The sequence below is a fragment of the Mirounga leonina genome, unplaced genomic scaffold, assembly GCF_011800145.1.
Source record: "Mirounga leonina isolate KUSES-001 unplaced genomic scaffold, KU_Mleo_1.0 Mir_200, whole genome shotgun sequence".
NCBI classification, from domain to species: Eukaryota; Metazoa; Chordata; class Mammalia; order Carnivora; family Phocidae; genus Mirounga; species Mirounga leonina.
Window position 1 is genome coordinate 3,901,201 of NW_023270503.1, and position 13,904 is coordinate 3,915,104.

A 13,904-nucleotide genomic window follows, 5' to 3' on the forward strand; every position below is an offset into this window, starting at 1 on the left:
TTATAGTCTAAGTAATTCTTTGAAATCAATGTCCATAATATAGTTTTTCATTTTTCTTTAAATTAAGTCTATTTTTCTAGTTTCTCTCCATAAGCATGTGTCATATACATATATATATATTTTTTTTTTTTTTTTTAATGTAGTATGTAAAAGATGGGATGTAGAATAGGATCTTGAGCCCTGGGTTAATTTATAGATCACAGGATAAGAGGCACTAAGATTCTATGGGAAAATAAAAAACTAAACCTTTTAGGAGGGCAATTTAATCATATCTAACAATTCCTAAGATGTTTAAAATATTTTAACTAACTGCCAATTCCACCTCTAGGTATAAATCCAAGAAATATATTCACATGTATGCATAAAGATTGCGTGAAAGTATGTTCATAATGATATTGTATGCAATGGTTAAGACTGTAAGCATCTTAAATATCCATCAGTAGAGGACTATTTAAATAAATTATATATAATTGTAAAATAGAATACTATGCACTCCTTTAAAAGAATGCAGCAAATCTATATAAACATAGGAAAATGTCTAAGATATAGTGATCAGTGGAGGGGAAAGCAAGAAGCAGAATAATATGTGTAATGTATAGAATTCTATGCTATGTGCATGTGTGTTTCTTAAAAGGGAGCTAAAATATATTAATGTTTACGTATGCAAGGAAAATTTCTGGAAACATTAACAATCATCCCTGGGAGTAGGATGATGGGGATGAGAAGAGTGACTTTTTACCTTTCTGAATACTGAAAAAAAAAAAATACCATAAGTACATATTACTTTTTCAAATGAGTAAAAATAAACAAAATTTTTAAAAACTGGAAAAAAAAGTTTTAATCATTCAGCATGTGTATAAAAAAAGTGTATAAAAATGTGTGTATAAAAAAATTCAGCATGTAATAAAAAATAATTTTTAAATAATAAAGAAGTAAAGAAATAAAATGTTTAAAGAGATAGAATGGGGATTAAATTGTTAAATGTTTTATAAGGTGTGTTGGATGTGAAAAGTGATCTATAAATGCCTATTATTTTTACTAAACAATAGCATGTGGGGCTTTTGTAACCTGAAGAAAGCAGCATTTCAGCATCTCTTCCTACTGGAGCATATGGTGGTTAAGACCACGGGGGATAAATGCCTTAGAGATTGCCTCTCCTGGAGTTGATATGCAGATCTTTTCAGTATTCCCCATTGCTCTTATGTGGAAAGTTCCATGGCAAGGACTAGAAGGGTTCAGTGACATTGTTCTATCCAGTGTTTAAAACTATTGTCTGATACTCTTTTAAATAAAACTATTAGCCACATGGTGATTGCAAAGGATTGCTTTTAAGAGCCTTTGTTTACAGAGTTTGGTTTATTGTATGAAGAGTGCCTTTGAGTAAGTGTAGTGAGATACCTCTTGGTGCTGTCTCGGCAACAAGTTAGGAACTTGGATGTATTATCTTGAGAGTTTTACAGATTAACAGGATTTTACAAATTAACAGGAGACAGAATGTTGTGCTACTCCAGGTAACAGACTTTCTGTTTTGTAACTCTTTAAAGTGTTGGTTTTCTCCCTTTTGACACTCAGGGGATTAATTTACTATTTATTTCTGTAGATCACACCCTTGGAGAAAACAAAAATACAAATAGGCCTTCTGACAGATATAATCATATTTTCTTATGACTAAGTATATTTAAAATAAAGTTATATAAGTTAATACTATTATTTAAAAACTTGTAAACACAGGGGCACCTAGGTGGCTCAGTTGGTTAAGCATCTGCCTTGGCTCAGGCAGGAAGCCTGCTTCTCCCTCTCCCACTCCCCCTGCTTGTGTTCCCTCTCTTGCTGTGTCTCTCTCTGTCAAATAAATAAAATCTTTAAAAAAAAAAAATCCAATATATTTTATTTTAAAATCTCAGATCAAATTATGATTTTCAGAAGGGTAATCTCCCCAACCTTTCTCTTAACTCTCTTAAGCTTACAGAGCCATTAAGTCCCAAGTGTAGATTTTTGTGCCGTACATTCTTTCAAGTACTTTACGTCTATTAACTTAATCCTCACAGTAACTTCATAAATGAGGTACTAATACTGAGTCACAGATTAAGTAACTATTCAAAGTTCACAGCTAATGGTGACACTAGGATTCAAACCCAGCCTAATAATTCCAAGGCTAGGACTTTTCTTCCAAGTAAAATTAACATACAGCTTTATATTAGTTTCAGGTGTACAATATAATAATTCAACAATTCTATACATTTCTCAGTGTTCATTAAGATAAGTGTACTGTTAATGCTCTTCATCTATTTCACCCATCCCCCCCTCCCTTCTGGCAACCACCAGTTCTCTGTATTTAGGGTTCTAGTTTTTTGTCTCTTTTTTGTTGTTGTTCATTTGTTTTGTTTCTTAACTTCCACATATGAATGAAACCATTGATATTTGTCTCTCTCTGACTGACTGATTTCACTCAGCACTATTACCTCTTCGGTCCATCCATGGCAAGATTTCATTCTTTTTTATGGCTGAGTAATATTCTATTTTTAACTGCTGGGCTCTACTGCTTTGAACTCTATGACTGTTTATCTTAAGTAGATTAAATGCATTTTTCAGGATTTCTAGGCTGAATGAAATTCCTTTCCTAAGGCTCCCAACTCTAACAAAAATAGATTTGGGGACCTTCCCTTAGTGTTTTATTATCCCATTTTACAGATGAAAATCATTGACGTAGCCAAAATCTTAGTTTATTAAATGGTCATGTTAGAACTAGAGCTTAGGTCCTCTGGTTTCTAGTCTACTGCTTTTGGCACTTTAACACTATCACTTTTTAGCTCATTAGCTACCTTCCATTCAAGTGATCCACCCAGGTTGAAATTTTGTTACAGCAGCAAAAGCATACCCACATCCTTCATTCACATTTAAGGGCACTTTCCTGTCTGTCGTGGAATTCCTGTCGGTCAGCAAGTAAGTCTCTGGTTTTACAGTGTTTACACCTTAAGGAGATACTATGAAGACATAGTAACAGAAGCACCTTATGGATACAAGGGACATCTATTAAAAGCATCTAATGTTTTTAACATATAATTCTATAAAAAATTTGGTCATAGCTAATGCTGTCAAGAGCCAAAATAACATTTTAAAATATTCATATTTCTGTGCCTTGAAATGGTCAGCAAATGACATGACAAAATGTATTTTAAATCTTCTAACTCAAGCAAGAGTATGAAGAAATGCAGCAATTTTTCTTCAGGGCCTTTGTGCAGATTTTTTAAAGCTCCTTCTGACTTCATGTGGAGTAGAAAAGTAGCTTAGTTTATTTCATGTTAGTCTAATTTGGAATCATTTTTTAATTCCTAGATGCTTGGGTACAGAGAGCTTGCTCCCTAGAGCCTTGTTTCCTGACAGTGGAGAGTAAAGGATTAAATTGAGCTGAAACTAAATTGATTGACATTTTGACACTGCAGATTGTGAAAAGAAAGGGAATTTGTTCAACTTTTTAAGACAGTAGCAGAACTATTCCCTTAAAGGTACCCCAGTTTGCAAAGATGATTTAGTTTTTTTTCTTAAAAAAAAATTATGAGGCACATTCTAGCACTTTCCCAATTTCCTATCTTACAGTTCAAAGCGAGAATTTAACTTTGAAAGCTTTTGAAAAGGCCTGGATGGGGGTGTTAAAATAGACTCCGCTGAACAGGCACTGGCAGAGGTCTTTTGAGGGGAAACAAAGGACTGTATGCACTTCTGGGGTGTCACTATAGGAACCTATCTATAAAAGACAAATATACATATTTATGAAATCCTTATCTTTAGCGTTTTTTAAATGCCAGAGATATTAAGTGTGAATTGAGTAAGATACATTTCCTGCTGACTTCTTTTTCAGACAGATATAGATGATTACCATTTCATCATTTTCGTAAACGGCATCATTTAGTACTGACTCCAATAAAATCCCATCTCTGCTGTCATGAAGGGAACTGGACTCACCTTAACAGTGCTCTTCTAAACAGCCTGCTGCCTTTTTTTGATCACTGCCAGGAGGCTGTAATAAATTACAGCCTGGAAGAAGTTTCAAACTGGCAAGTTTGCCAGATATTTAAAGCAATTTATTTCGGGGTGTATCAGCAGATTTTTTCTTACACTGCCATTTGGGTGCCTGCTGACACAGCCTGAATAAATCTTTCAAACATTTTCCTTACTAGAGATGGATGAAGACGATGATGCACTGGACTCTGGACCTTTAATTAACTCTTCACTTGCCAACTGGTTCTTTCCTATTACCAGATCTGTAGGAAACTTAGATCCCTATTTCCAGCATGAGTTTGCAATATTTCAAATCTCTCAGTGCCTTGGCAACAACTTTAAGTTTTATGGAAGGCAAAATAACAAAAGAGTTACTGGTTTTAGGCATAAAATATATAATTTAGATTATTCATTTCTAGTATTTAGAAAATTGCCAAATTTCCTAATAGGAAAAGAGATCTTAAAAATTATATAAAACAAAGACTTGTTTCTAATTTTAGTCTCTTTTATCTTATAATAGGATAGTGAAGTCATTTTAAAAATTATTACTAATTCTGGCTCTAGATCCAAAGACAGTTTTATTGATAAAGGTTTTACTGATACATAATTTAGTCAGGTATTCAGAAAAGCATAACATGCACATGCCTGAAAATATTTGTTCTCATGAGACTGGAAGGGCAAGAGATGAGGGAACTAACTTTTACTGCGTGCCTGCACCAGGCCAGCCCCATTTGTAAACCACTATATAGCATGCAGGAGAGAGAGGAGAGATTTATTTTATGAAGAGCTACTTCCTGGTCAGGTGAAAGGCATTGCTCAGTGAGTTGTTAGGAATATGATAAAGCTTAAACTCATGAAGGCATCAGGATATAGGGTTTGGTAGGAAAAGCCCCACCTAAAACAGAAATCATAAAACTGGGGTTCCTATCTAAGTGATGTCACTTACAAATGAGGTCATCTGACTAGACCCTGAATATTTATTTCTACATCTGTAAAGTGAGGATATACTCTCTAGTCTTCTCCATCTCCTAGATCATTTGGCACGGTAGTTATCAACCATGGCTGTACGTTGTAATCACCCAGGGAGCTTTGAAAAATATTGATGTCTAAGATCTCAATCTCAAGAGATTCTGATTTGATTGGTCTAGGGTGCAGCCAAGCATTGGGGTGTTTAAAATCCCCACAGGTGATTCATATGTGCAGCTAAGGCTGTGAATCCTTGGTTTGGAGAATCGTTAGGAAAGCCCTTCATAAATTTACAAGGGTTAGCAGATGTTATGGACAATGTAAATAGGGTTTTTTCCCCGTCATAACTTAAAATGTTCTGCTTCAAAAAAAAAAAAAAAAAATCCAAGGGTCCCTCGGTGGCCCATTGAGTTAAGCCTCCCACTCTTGATTTCGGATCAGGTCATGATCTCAGGGTCGTGAGATGAGCCCTGCATCCGGCTCCCCACTGGAGTGGAGCCTGCTTGGGATTCTCTCTCTCCCTCTTCTCCCACCCCTCTTCTCTCTTTCTTAAAAAACAAAACAAAACAAAAGCCTATCTCTGAATTTCCCTAGCCCTTAATATATAGAAAACCGTTGTTAAGTATTCGTTGCATTTGTGAATGAACGGCCTCTCAAAGTTTTAAGAACATTTGAAAAATGGGGTTTCGGGTTCAATATGTAGAGTCGTTCAAGAAGCAGGACCTTTCTATGGAAACATTCCCAAGAACCAGTAGCCTTTCTTGCCCACGCCAAGCTCGCTTCAATCCCTAACGCGCGTTCCCCACATACGGAGATGCACGCAGCAGTGTCGGGTGGGTGCCACGAGCTCCGGGGCGGAGCGCCCAAAGGGCCGACCCTTTCGGCTCTTCGGACTCTTCCCCGCCCTCTGGGCCAGCCCCGCCGCAGGGCCCCGCCCCGGACGCGGGTTGGGGCGGGTTGTTGGCGGCGCCCGGCCGCCGAGACTACACGGCCGAGCCCTAGGGCTACGGCGACTGTCTCCGCGCGGTCCGGAGGGCCCAGTTTGGACGCGGGGAGCCGGGGCTGCCCGCGCCTCTGGCCCGACGGAGCCCGACGCGAGCGCCTCGTGCCCGAGTGGGGCTGGGGCCAGGATGCGGAGCTGCGAGCCTGAGCCGGCCCCATGACCCTGAGCACGTTGGCCCGCGAGAGGAAGGCGTCCCCCGCCTGCACCTGCAGCCTCGGGGGCCCCGACATGATCCCTTACTTCTCCGCCAACGCGGTCATCTCGCAGAACGCCATCAACCAGCTGTGAGTGCGCCGCGCGCCCTCCCGCCCTCGGCGAAAGCTGGGAAAGTTTGCTTTTCAGCAGCCACTTTCGCCAGCATCCTGGGGAGCTAGCGAGCGAGCGAGGGCGAAATCGCACTCTGCGGGCTTGACGGTTTCGACGTGTCCGGGGGGTATAGAGGGGTGGAGGTGTGGGGTAATTCTTGGAGGCAGAACGTGTCCCCGGGGGTTGGGCGGATTGAAGAACCATTTGCGAGAATTTCTGATAAACTTTGAGGGAATCTGAAAGTGCAGTCGTCCCTGGGAAGTTGTGGTGGCCGAGTGACAGCCAAGCGGGAGACTCTAGGGGGAGGGCGGTCTGTAGCTCCTGAAACGCCGCCCGGAAACGCTTGGACCTCCCTTGCGGGTCCTGCTGGTGATCAAGCTCCCGTGTTTGTTGTTTGGGGTTTTTTTGTCGTTTGGAGTAAGTTTGCGTGTGACTATAGGTTTCTGTTGCAAGCCGTTAACACAAAGGAAGGCTGTCAGTTCTTTGCTCCGGCTGGTTGTAGTCTGGAATTATTTTTAAAAATTGGATTTCAGTAGTTTGGCTGTTTTACTTTTAGTCTCCCCCTGTAGTAGTACAAGTCTGTTTGCACACCTTCATTCACGAAAGTGCAAGATTCAACGCATCTTTAAATCGCTGTTTTTGAAGTCTCTAGAGTTGTTGTCCTTCCCTTCCATTGTGGTTTAGCTATTTCTGAGAATTGTGTGCTGAAGCTTGTGGTTAATCTCGCCTCACAGTTACAAAGCGCAAAGTAGAGGAACTCCCATCTATTCAAGTAGCATCCTTAAACAAGTGGAGTAGTTTAGGATTACTTTAGGTAGCAGCAGTTTGGTCTTTGTACTATATTAGCACTCACTCCCGAGTGGCTCCAGGAAAGTCAGCTACTGAGGTTTACCCAGATTACCGGTACTTAAGCAAGGCTTCTGTCTCCTTCCCAGGTCAACCCTGAAAAACTTTTTTTAATGTCCAACAACAGAAACTTTCCATGATCTCTTATTAAAGGTCCCAAGATTAGCGTGTTAAGTGATTTATAAATAACCTTACATTTAATTTATTATTTTAATTAATGGTTTGCTCTCCCACCACCTCAAATTAAATTCATTTGAGTTTCAGTTTTTTTCCTTTGTGTTGATTCATGGTGGAGCTCCTACAAAAAATAGCCACACACAAAAAAGTGGTTTTACTGCTGTGAGTGTAAACTCTACAGAATTCAATCACTTACTTGCATTTTTTCTTTAAAACAATATGGAGTAAAAGAGAAGGAAAAGAGGGAATAATCTGAAACTGGATAACCAGTATCAAAGTAATAGTGTTAACAATACTTTAAAAATAAAAATTAAATTTAAAAAACCATGGTGGGAGCAACCCACATGTCCATCAGGAGATAAATGGATACAACAAAATGTGATATGAAATACAACTGAGCATCATTCAGCTTTAAAAAGGAAGGAAAATCTGACAAATGCTACAACATGGATGAATGTTGAAGACATTATTCTAAGTGAAATAAGCCAGTGACAAAGGAGTTGGGGGAGAGGGGAATGAGAAATTTGTGTTTAATAGATTGAGTTTCATTTCAGAAAGAAGAAAAAGTTCTGGGGATGGATGATGGTGAAGGGTTGCACAATGCTGTGACTATATTTAATGCCACTTTAAAATGGTTGAAATGGCAAGTTTTATGTTATGTATATTTACTGCAATTTTTTAAAAAGATTAAAATTTAAAAGGCAGAGCTTCTAAGCTTTTGGAGGGGAAAGGAATTTTGCATTTTAGTTCCTAGTATAATCAAATTAAGCCCAAATTTCTTTTCCTTCTAATTACTGTCTTTGGGTAAATCATTTGACTTCAGTTTCTTCCACTGGAAAATGAGGTTCCTACCCCAGGGGCTCATAAGAGATCATATGTGCCAGGTACACTTTGCAAACTGTAAATCCCTGCACAAAAAATGAGTTAATTGAAATTAAACAATAACTAATAGCTTCCATTTGTTGACTGCTTGTCACTGTGCTAAGAGTTTAATGTATACTGTCTCATTTAATCAGAACAGCAACTTTATGAACCAATTTTTTCTATTTACAGACAATGAAACTGAGACTTAGAGAAGTTAAGTAATTACTTATGGCCATATAGCTAGTAAATGACAAAACTGCCCTTAGAATACAGATCTGTTTCCTACACTGGTGCTCTCAACCACTGTAAAAATTATATTCTTAGTAGTTGCAAGGTCACTTTTGAGACTTAATCTTAGCAAATGCCCTTAACTGCTGACATCTTCAACTTAGCAGTGAAAACCGTATTTGTTACACTAAGATTTGTTAAGGTAGACAATCTTTTAAGAATTTGCAGAATATTTCTCTTTCATTTTTGTCTTTTGTCACTTATTTTTTTCTTATAAGAGACTTAATATCCAAATTTCACTTCTTCTAAAATGTATTCATTAGTATTACGTTAGCCATCATTTTTATTTTGCATTTTTAATGTCACCAAGTTCATCATCATTTAAAAATCTTTAGGGATCATTCTGATAAAAATGAAAATTTTGTTAAAACATATGCATTTTGGGTACATAATGCAAAAGTTAATTTAGGGTCCATGGTCACCCATAGTTTTATGGATTGGCTTAAGAAGGTCAGTAAACACCTTGAGATTGTATGAAAATGTTGTGCAGATAAATGTATTTTTAAAATCAGATTCTCAGTGTGATCTTATAAAAAGTTAATCTCTTTCCTAAAAGGAAGTATTATTTCCAAGGCTTGATATGGTAAAGCTCAACTGGTGTGAGCATATCCCTGTCATGCCAGATATATAAATAGCAGCGACTGGTGGGAGCAACTAAAAGATTAAGATTTAGGATCCTAAGTGAAGACCGACTCAAAAAAAAATTTAAGTGTGTATTTGGGGAAGGGGGTACCTTAACACATGACTAGCCTTAGCCAGATGGTTCTGTGGTCACTGCTGAGAACCCACTCATAAGAACTTTTATTTTATTCTCATCTGCTGCCTCAGATTTGCTGTGGGTTTAGAAACCAAGTAACAAACCCTATGAGATCTGTGTCAGAGTAAAAAGGTTGGAGTCCTAGAGTGAGATCCTAGGGGGGCTCTCCTATAGAGAAAGTTCATGACCTTTATTTAGAGTATGGTGTTTAGACACCTTTTGGGTGATTTCACAGGATCATTCTCATTTCTGGACTTTCAACTGTTATATATAAATGAAATTAGAGATCAGCTGGGGTATTACTGTAGTTTGTTGGCTATTATATCATCGTAATTAGATTATGGTCTCCCTTTGTCATTGCATAAAACTCACCAAATATGGGGTTAACTTTGAAGTATCAATGAAGAACATTAAGAACTTATTAAAGTCACTCCAGAAACTAAGAATAGTTACTCTCATAAATTTAAATCCTACTAGAAAAAAAGTATGTAAGCAGCCAAGAGCCTCATGTGATCAAATTTCAGGGGTCTTAGATCAGACTGCTCAAATATTCATGAAAAGTTCCATACCCTTTAAGAATCTGTACATACTTTTCAATAAAATAGAAATCAGAATTTCTGAAAAATATGGGAGCCTGTGTTGTTTTTAGAGAGCCAACATTCAATCCCTGAGAAATGGCCGCTAAGCAAGGGGCCTTCTAGTGTATTGGTATATGCCAGGCAGCTTATCAAATAGGTGGCTATTTTTGTGTCCTACAAAGTTCAGAGAAAGATCAAGAATTATTAGATAAAATGCTGGCAAAGGCTACCATTAAAACAGTGTTCCCCTTTTGAAAACCTCTGATCAGAAATCTTGGAATTTAAGTTCATGGGACATTGCTTGATTTGTTAAACAGGTTACCTTGAACTTTTTGTCCTTGACCTAAAATACTTGTATTTATTACTTGATTTCATGAATGAGTTTGATGTCCTAGCTTCACATCAAGGCTTTCTAAAGCTCAAGCTTAGCACCAGGAGCATATCCAGATGATTATCCAAAATATAAATTTTTGTGAAACTGAAAGGTGGAAACAGTTTTAATTTTTGTGTTAATTAGTAATAGTACTAGTACTCTTTCAGTTCTGTTCTGTAGTTACCCAGGTGACTTCACATGTGCTCATTTCTGAACTTAAGCTTGCATCAGAGTCACCTAGATAACTTACTAAAACACAAATTGCTGCCTGGGCACCTACCTGAGTAGCTCAGTCGGTTAACCATCTGATTCTTGATTTCCGCTCAGGTCGTGATCTCAGGGTGGTGAGATCAAGCCCTGTGTGAGCCTGGGCCTGGAGCCTGCTTAAGATTTTCTCTCTTCCTCTCAGTCTGCCCCTCCCCACCCTTCTCTCTCCCTCTCTAAAAAAACAAAAACAAAAAAACCACAAATTGCTGCCCACACCCCCAGAGTTTCTGATTCTCTAGGTCTGGGGTGGGGATGGATAATTTGCATTTCTAACAAGTTCCTAGATGATGCTGGTCCAGGAACTAACTACACTTTGAGAACCACATCCTTAAAGTATTCCTCTGAGGCAGATTGGGCAAGTCCTCATCCACATTTTGTGGAGTAATAAACTAACAAAATTGAAATGGTGAAGTGATTTTTTTTGCATAGCAGTTACATGATTTGTTATTGGTAGAACTGAAACTAGAACCAGCATTTCCTGTCTCCAGATACAGAGCGTCTACAATGCTACACTGTACTGGTATCTTTGTATACATGTGGGAACATTTCTTTAGATAAATTTCTAACAGTGGAATTTCTGGGTCTAACGGTATGTATATGTTAAAAATTTGATACATACTGCCAAACTGCCTTCTGAAAAGGCTTTGCCAATCTGCTCTTACCAGCTGTGAGAGTATACCTTCACCAACCCTGGTAATATTAACATTAAAGAGCAATTAATTTTTTATTGAACTCCTACTATGTACCAGGCATTATTTTGAATACTGTTTATATTGTCTAATATTTTCTTCTTAAGGGTTAGATATACTCAGTTAACAGATGAGAGGCACAGAGATGTTGAGTAACTTGTCTAAGATTATACAACCAGGATGCAAGCACAGGCAGTCTGACTCCAGGGCCTCTGCTCTTAAATATTTCTCTATTTGCAATTCCCTAGTTACTATAGAGGTTTAAGTATCCTTTTATATTTTTTATTAGTCTTTTTCAGTTTTCTTATTTGCATGTTTGTACTTATGACCATTTTTTCTGTTGGTATTTGTTTCTTTTTTGATGTACTCTGTATGTCCTTAATATATGGCAAAAATACTTTCTGCCAGTTTATTGTGTCTTTTAACTTTACATCTTGTTATAAAAGTTTTTATTCTTTTTTTATTTTTTTATTTTTTGGCAGTAAAACAAGGTCTTCATTGTTGACAAGGTTACTTCTGAGTTGCAGAAATTCTCCCAGTTTTTCCCTGTACTCCCCCATTCAATCTTGACTGCCACAATGAGACAGAAAGCGCGAGGACACTTTTTTCTTGCATCTCTAGTGGAAACCTTAGCAATAGACAGGAACTGCTCCAGATTTGTCAAATGAATGCATTAAAAGTTTTTATAATTTTTATGTAATAAAATCCCAGGACCCTGAGCCATCCAGGTGCCCCTATTACTTTTTTTATATGCTTTTATATCAGACCACCTTGCTGAACTCTTGCTTGGTCTTAATATCCAGTAGATTTTTAAATTGATTTTCTTCACTTTTCTGGGTGGATGATTATATCACCTGTAAATGAATTTTGCCTGAATGTTTATAAACTCATTGCTTTGGCTGGGGTCTAATGTAATGTTAAATAGTAGCAATGCTTATGGTCTTATCTTGTTTTCCATTGTACAAGGAATGTTTCTTATGTTTTGTAAATAGGTATATTGTGTGCTGTAGGTTCTGGCATAGACCATTTATCATGTTGATGACATTTCCTTACTACAGTTGACCCTTGAACAACATGGATTTTTATCTATGCGGGTCCACTTATAAATGGATTTTTTAATTACAATCAGTACTTTAAATGTATTTTCTCTTCCTTACGATTTTTCTTTTTTTTTTTTTAAGATTTTATTTATTTATTTGACAGAGAGAGACACAGTGAAAGAGAGAACACATGCATGGGGAGTGGGAGAGGGAGAAGCAGGCTTCCCGCCGAGCAGGGAGCCCGATGTGGGGGCTCGATCCCAGGACCCTAGGATCACGACCGATGCCCAACGACTGAGCCACCGAGGCACCCCACGATTTTCTTAATAATGTATTCTTTTCTCTAAATTACTTTATTGTAAGAATACAGTATAATACATATACAAAACATGTATTGGGGCATCTGGGTGGCGCAGTCGGTTAAGTGTCAGCCTTCAGCTCAGGTTGTGATCCTGGGATCGAGCCCCACATGGGGCTCCCTGCTCAGTGGGGAGTCTGCTTCTCCCTCTGCCCCTCACCCCACTTGTGCTCGCGTTCTCTCACTCTCACTCTCTCTAATAAATAAATAAAATCTTTAAAAAATACATGTATTATCAACTGTTTGACTGTTTATGTTATTGGTAAGGCAGAATTCTGGTCAACAGTAGACTATTAAGTTTTTGGAGAGTCAGAAGTTATTTGCAGATTTTTGACTTCGTGGGGGCTCGGTTCCCCTGACCCCCACATTGTTCAAGGGTCAACTGTATACCTATTCAAACATTTTTATGTGTAGTTATTGAATTTTATTAAATGCTTTTTGGGCATCTATTAGAATGATAATATTTTCCCCCTTTGCTAGTAATGCAGTGACTTATGTTGAGTTGCTAAAGTTAAATCATCCTTACACGCTGTTTGCATTATTTGTTAACAGATTGCTGGATTTGGTTTACTATTATTTAAGATTTTTGCTTTTGAGTATTTGTTGAATCTGTGGTGCTTTCTTTCTCCAATGTATGTCTGATTTGTAGAATAATTAGGTGTAGCCTTCCATCTTTTTCTAGATCTGAGACAGTTCTATAATACAGCAGGAATTAGCTGTATTATAAAAGCCTAGCACCGGGCGCCTGGGTGGCTCAGTCGGTTAAGCGACTGCCTTCGGCTCAGGTCATGATCCTGGAGTCCCGGGATCGAGTCCGGGCTCCCTGCTCAGCGGGGGGTCTGCTTCTCCCTCTGACCCTCTCGTGCTCTCTGTCTCTCATTCTCTCTCTCAAATAAATAAATAAAATCTTTAAAAAAAAAAAAAAAAAGCCTAGCACCAAGAAGTCCTACCCACAGTGTTACAATTTTATGAATTTTTTTGCTTTTCAAATTTTTAAATGTCTTTGTTCTCACTGAATAAGTGTAATTATCATCCATGATACTTTTTAAATCTAGATCTTGTCCCTTACAGAAATGGGCAAACATCATTAGAATAATTGATAGATAATTGGTAATGGATTGGAACCAGGCATTTATTTATGATTTAAGGTCTTTTTTTTTTCTCTCTTTGTTGGGTAAGGAGACTAATACTAATATTTAAAAGAGTTATGAGGTGTTTCTTTTTCTTTGGTTATAAATTAATATTGTTTTTCAAATAATGCAATATATGTTAAGAAAAAAAAGAAGAAGGAGATGGCAGGAGGGGAAGATTGAAGGGGGGAAATCGGAGGGGGAGACGAACCATGAGAGACGATGGACTCTGAGAAACAAACTGAGGGTTCTAGAGGGGAAGG

The 13,904-nt window shown here is 37.9% G+C and overlaps 1 protein-coding gene and 1 non-coding gene across 3 annotated transcripts in view; one reads left to right on the forward strand and one right to left on the reverse strand.

Moving 5' to 3' along the window:
- Positions 1-13,904, forward strand: part of SSH2 (slingshot protein phosphatase 2) — a 244,279-nt gene that overhangs the window by 136,041 nt on the left and 94,334 nt on the right. The window lies entirely within an intron of this gene.
- On the reverse strand, positions 11,658-11,787 carry LOC118025385. Its single transcript, XR_004683316.1, has one exon. It is a non-coding gene; the product is annotated as a small nucleolar RNA SNORA31 (small nucleolar RNA).